The sequence below is a fragment of the Podarcis muralis genome, chromosome 13 (assembly GCF_964188315.1).
Source record: "Podarcis muralis chromosome 13, rPodMur119.hap1.1, whole genome shotgun sequence".
Taxonomy (NCBI): Eukaryota; Metazoa; Chordata; class Lepidosauria; order Squamata; family Lacertidae; genus Podarcis; species Podarcis muralis.
The window spans coordinates 8382564-8389351 of NC_135667.1; the positions used below are offsets into that span (position 1 = coordinate 8382564).

The window sequence follows — 6788 nt, forward strand, 5'->3', positions numbered from 1 at the left end:
TGGTATAAGAATTGCTCACATACCAAAGAGATATAGCTGTGGGTTTTGTTCTGTTTTTATTTGTATTGTTTGGTGTTTCTTAGCTTAGAAATATGATTTGCGAGAAGAGAAAATAACCTCATTTCAAACTATATTTTAATTTGAGACAGAAATGATCCATATTATGATATGTTGATTCCACACACTGTAGAATTTACACTTGAATTCATTTGCAGTGTGGTGACGAAATTCTACCAGCACACCCTTGCCTTGGCATTTGCTGTAAAAGAGATAAATGACAGCCCCAAGATCTTGCCCAATCTCACCCTTGGATTCCACATCTATGATAGTTATTACGATGCAAGGATGACGTATCGGACAACTCTGGACCTACTTTTCAAATCGAATAGATTTATCCCCAACTATACATGTGACATGGAGAAAAACCTCATAGCCATCATTGGAGGACTTAGCTCTGATACCTCCTTCTATATGGCTGACACCATAGGCGTCTACAAGATTCCTCAGGTAGCAGCTTTGAATGGGAACAGGGATGTGGATTTTCACAATGTACACTCTTCCATTGCTTATAATCCAGATTGGCCATGAAGCTCAATTGGAAAACATCTTTGAAACATCAACTGGTGCAAAATGCAGGAGTCATGTTATTAGCTGGGATTCAATTTAGAATGATACTAATAATAGTAATGGTGATGATGATGATAATGATCATAGAGCTTTAGCAAGATATTATAAACTGATCCACTAGCCTAACATACCAGTGCTGAATCTCCAGAAAATGTACAAAATGAAGGAAGGAAGACAATTTCCAGAATTTTTTATTTTAAACAATCGAAATAATTCTAGAGAATTTAGCTAGAAAAGGGAAGTTGGGTTTAACTGTCCCTGAACCCACACCTTGCTCTGAATTACATTTGTTGAATGAACAGGCACATGCTCAAAATGAAGGTTTATCTTAATGTTAACTCCATCATCTCTGTACACTTCCTTTTAGATCACATATGGATCTTTTCCCCCAGGGGAGAGTGATACAGATCACTCCCCTTCCTTTTTCCGCATGGTACCCAATGACAGCCATCAATATATGGCAATCATCAGCTTACTAAAGCATTTTGGATGGACATGGGTTGGACTTTATGTTGTAGAGGGTGACGGTGGAGAAAAATTCCTGCAGACCCTGGAACCATTGCTGTCCAAGTATGGAATCTGTTCAGCCTTCTTCCAAAATATACCACAAGTAGCCCATTTAGATAAGCTGGGTAAAACGATGGATGTGATCTTGGATCTCTCTCTCTCTCTAAGAGATAATAAAGTCAGCGCATGTATAATCTTTGGAGAAAGTTTAACCATTGTTTGGATGAGAACTGCTATATTTTTTAGTGATCCTGAAAATAAGAAAAGCTCATCGTTTAGAAAGGTTTGGATCATAACAACCCAGATTGAATTAATATTAACAGGTTTTCAAAGGTCTTGGGATCTTGATTCCTTTCAAGGTGCAATTTCCTTAACAATTCACTTAAAAGAGCTTCTAGGATTCAACACATTTCTTCAGAATATAAAGCCTGATAGAATAGACAGAGATGGTTTCCTCAAGGACGTCTGGGAGCAAGCATTTGACTGTACATTGCCAACCCCCAGTGTGCCTTTGGATAGTAATGAACATTGTACTGGGGAAGAGAGACTGAAGAGCCTTCCGGGGGCACTGTTTGAAATGGGCATGACTGGCCACAGCTACAGTATCTACAATGCTGTCTATGTTGTGGCTCATGCTTTGCATGCCATTGTCTCCACTAGATTGAAGCAGAAGACTTTAATGGCAGATGGAAAGTTGGATCTTCAAGACTGGCAACCTCTGAAGGTAATATATTGAAATAAAATTCTTCTTAATTCAGTGGGTTGAATATTCCAAGGAGGGATTGTACCAACAAGTACCTGACAAAATGGCATTATACATTTATTCAATGAGAAAATTAGAATCATTTAGTCATAGAATTCTAGAGATGGAAGGTCCCCAAGGCTCATCTACTCCAATCCCAGCAATGGAGGAATGTGTGTGGTTTATGTTTACATCATCTCATGCACATTTTGCCTGAAAAGAAATTCGGTCTACAATAAATCTGTTATGGCAAGGCAGCAAACCAAAATTGAGATCTGCTGGGATGAGAGTTTATTGGAATCCTTGGCTCTCCGGCTGATCCATCTGATGTTTCCCATCCCAGCAATACTGAAGATACTCTGATTATGTCTTCCATCCCAGGTTAACTGTGTTTCAGCTGACTGAGCCAAGGATTTGATAGGTTAAAGAGGGGGGTTTGTGGAGAGGGCAGGGTGAAAATTACTCCAATTCTAAAACCTTTTCAGCTCATTCACAGGAGCCAGAGACCCAGATGAACCCATTTTGGGGCGAAGGGGTCGTATAAGACAAACTCTGTATTAAAGGCCTTTTGCCCTGACCTAGGCTTGTACCTTTTGAAATACAGTCAAACCTTGTCTGTCGAATGCAATCCGTTCCAGAAACCTTCCACAACCGAGGCGCGGCTTCCGATTGGTTGCATGAGCTACTAACACTCAAGCAGAAGGTGTGTCAAAGCTTTGGTTACTAAAAACAATTTGAAAACCAGAGCATTTACTTCCAGGTTTTCGGCATTCGGGAGCCAAAATGTAAGATAACGGAGGTGTTTGGAAACCGTAGTTTGATTATAGTTACAAAAGAGGGACTTTTCAAATCACAGCATTTTGCTTCAATTGTTTATCAATTTTTACCCCTTTATGTCTTGTTATATTTCAATTAGCTGCAAACTTTTCTTTGTGGCATTATATTTAATAACTGCAGGAGAAACATTGAGTTTCAATGGTAAAAAGGAAATGGAAGGTGTATTTGACATCATGAACATAGTCACATTCCCAAACAAGTCCTTCCTTCGAGTGAAAGTTGGTCAAGTGGACAATGATGCTCTTGAAGCAAGAAGAATCATCATTCATGAGGACATGATTAAATGGCACAAGGGTTTTAACCAGGTATGGGTCCGGGAGTATTATTGTGGGCCCTGCAAGCTATATCTGAAAAACAAAATGGTTGAAATGCAAAGGTCCCAAGTTCAATCCTCTGAATCTCCAAGTAGACTTTGAAAATAACACTGGTCTGTAATCAAAAGCAGCAAGATGAACCAATGATCAGCTCCCCCCCCCACACACACACACTTTTAAGAGATTTTTTTAAGACAGGTACTTCTATAGGACACGATTATATTTGAAATTTCTGGGATTGTATTTCAAGTTCATGAGCAAAATATAAAACAAATAAAGAAATTAAATATCTTTTTGTAGTGAGGAATGGAGAATTTCCCCCATCTGAATTTTCTTTCCTCCTTATGGATAGGTGGTGCCTATTTCTGTGTGTAACGACTGCTGCTCCCCTGGTCATCAAAAGAAAAGTAAGGAAGGAGAGAAATTTTGCTGCTACGATTGTGCTCCATGTCCAGAAGGGAAGATTTCAGACCAGAATGGTTTGTGACATAGAATTCCTGTTTTATTTTCACTGGATAGGAATAGGATGGTTTGCGTCTTTAGATCTAAATGGTATATTTAAATACCATGCTGTTTGGAATGTTTCTCTGTTGACTTTCAATATCTTCCCAAGGGCATTTTGAAAAATGTCCACCAGCAAGGTCCAGCAGGGCAGCAGATCCCAGTATGGATCTTAATTCAAGGCCAACCTACCCACTAGGAAAGGTGAGGTGACTGCCTCAAGAAGCAGAATGCACATGGGTAGAAAATATCCATGTGAGTTTTACATCCCCTCTTCTTTCTGTTGCCATGGGGTCAGCTTCAGGTGCCAAAATCTCTTGGGCCAACCCTGAAATAAACACTAAACCACACATACATACAGTGGTGCCCCGCAAGACGAATGCCTCACAAGACGAAAAACTCGCTAGACGAAAGGGTTTTCCGTTTTTTGAGTCATCCCGCAAGACGAATTTCCCTATGGGCTTGCTTCCCAAGACTTGCGAGTTCTTGCGAGTTTGTTTCCTTTTTCTTAAAGCCGCTAAGCCGTTAATAGCCGCTAAGCCGCTAAGCCGTTAATAGCCACTAAGCCGCTAATAGCCACTAAGCCGCTAATAGCCGTGCTTCGCAAGACGAAAAAACCGCAAGACGAAGAGACTCGCGGAACGGATTAATTTCGTCTTGCGGGGCACCACTGTATATGAAAGCCAAGAGGAAACAGAAATACATTGAAAACATTCCACCCACTTCCAAAAGGCCACATATAGTTAAAAGCCAAAAGGCTTAGTGGTCAAAGTAAACATATGCCTTGCACATAAAGATATATAATGATATTCCGACTGGAGCCTCCCCAGGGAGAGCATTCCACAAATGGGCAGCCACCACACCAAAGGTCAATTCTGGGGATTGGCTTCTCCAGATCTCTTGTTGAGGGGATAGGAGAACAGCCTCAGATGACAATAGGAAATTCTGGTACAGTTCATATGGGGAGAGGCAGTCCTGGGAGAATTTCATCCTGGGGCATTTTAAGGCCTTATATGTCAAAACCAGAACTTTGAAATGGGCCCAGAAACTAATGGGGAACTAGTGCAGTCAGACCAGAGTGAGTTTTATGTTCACACTATCTTGCCTAGAACAGCAACATGGCCACAGTATTATGCCCAAGCTGAAGTTTCTAAACCATCTTCAGAGGTGGTCCATCTATAACACGTTGCAGTTATCTAACCTATATATAACCAAAGGAAAGATGACAGAAGTTAGGCTATCCCTGTCCAGAAAAAGGCAGATGTGGTAGAGGCCAAAACTGAGGATGCAACCACCAATTAATCTAGGGAACCTCATTCTTATCTGGATTGTGCTTCAGTTTATAAGTAGAATCATGAAAATAACTATCCACTGTCTCTGCATCCAGCCAAAATAGGTGCAAATGTTGTAATAGCTGCTACACAGTATCACATAACATGCGTTAGAATAATTGTTATACAGAAAGCCCACAATTTACCCAGGAATTACAATTACAGGATCACACCTAAAGCCCAAGTTTTGTATAGTCAAAATTACTGGATTCAGTGGCAGGTGGGATTGGCCAAGTCTTTTTTTCCCAGGCACAAGCTCCCTTTCCTCTCTTTATTTTTCATTTGCTTGCCAATTGTGTAAAGTACACAAAGGTCAAATGTGTGTAAGTTGTCGGCTAATTAAAGTGCACTTCCATTTTACAACAGTGCATTAAGAATGTCCAGGTTGAAATCCCAAAACGGTCATATGGGAGGCAAATGAAGCAAATAATTTTTTTTTTAGAATTTGACCTGTTTCTGTTTTTCAGATATGGATGACTGTTTCAGATGCCCAGAAGACCAATATGCAAACAGGAACAAAGATGGATGCATCTCCAAATCAATGAGCTTTCTTTCTTATGAAGAACCATTAGGGATCAGCTTAGCCTCAATTGCTATTTGTTTCTCCATTGTCACAACTTTAGTGTTTTTAGCTTTTGTGAAGCACAGAGATACACCCATTGTCAAAGCCAACAACTGAGATCTCACCTACACTCTCCTCATCTCTCTTCTGCTCTGCTTTCAATCTTCTTTGCTATTCATTGGCAAACCAGGGGAAATGGCTTGCTTCCTCAGACAACCTACTTTTGGCATCATCTTCTCAATGGCTGTTTCTTGTGTGCTGGCCAAAACCATTACCGTAGTTGTAGCTTTCATGGCCACCAAGCCAGGCTCCAGCCTGAGGAAGTGGGTGGGGAAAAGACTGGCCAACTCCATAGTCCTTTCCTGCTCTTTGACTCAAGCAAGTCTGTGTACTCTCTGGTTGGCAACTTCTCCTCCATTCCCAGATTTAGACATGCACTCACTAATGGAAGAAATCACTGTGCAATGTAATGAAGGGTCTGTGACCTTGTTTTCCTGTGTCCTGGGCTACATGGGCCTCCTGGCTTTCTTCAGCTTCCTCTCAGCATTCCTGGCCCGCAAATTACCTGACAGTTTCAATGAAGCCAAGTTCATTACTTTCAGCATGTTGCTCTTTTGCAGTGTTTGGTTGTGCTTTGTCCCAACCTACCTGAGCACCAAAGGGAAGTACATGGTGATGGTGGAGATCTTCTCCATCTTGGCCTCCAGTGCTGGGTTACTGGGCTGCATCTTTGCCCCAAAATGCTATATTATTATGCTGAGGCCAGAGCTGAACAACAGAGAGCAACTAATAAGAATAAAGAATTAAGGCAGCTCTTTGATTTGCCATCATTTTATTGTTAAAAAGGAAGGGGTAAGGTTTATGCATAATTCATTTATACTATTTAAAAAAGTTCATTTAAAATTATTTACGTGTTGACTTCTTGGAGGAAATTTTGCTGGTTAACACTCCCATTGCCAGCTAAGACTTAAATCTTTGTTAGTACACTCTCCCTTGTGTGATGGGGAGATTAACCTCACATGCTCTGAAGAAAGCGGTTCTTTAAACTGAGTATGAGAACTTTCTGGAGGCAGATAACATTTTGGAGAGAATCTGACATTGTGCCCAGATACTGCACAATATCCTTGAAGGTTAGCTCTCAAATCAGCAAAACCTCTCTTCTTTTAACAATATTTGATATTGGGATATTTTGAGATTATAACATGGATGACCCTTTCTGCCAATTAATTTTCACCTGGAATGTGACTTAACTGCTGCCATAAAAAGAGACATTAGTTAGAATATCTAACAGACTGTAAACTAATACCAAAGACATACCTATTTATTTCAGATTCAGAAAGAAGATAAATGGAAAAGGATGCTTTGGT

The 6788-nt window shown here is 40.4% G+C and overlaps 1 pseudogene; it reads left to right on the plus strand.

The window, feature by feature from the left end:
- The first annotated feature begins 345 nt into the window (after positions 1-345).
- On the plus strand, positions 346-6228 carry LOC114583584 (vomeronasal type-2 receptor 26-like; annotated as a pseudogene).
- Positions 6229-6788: the final 560 nt, after the last annotated feature.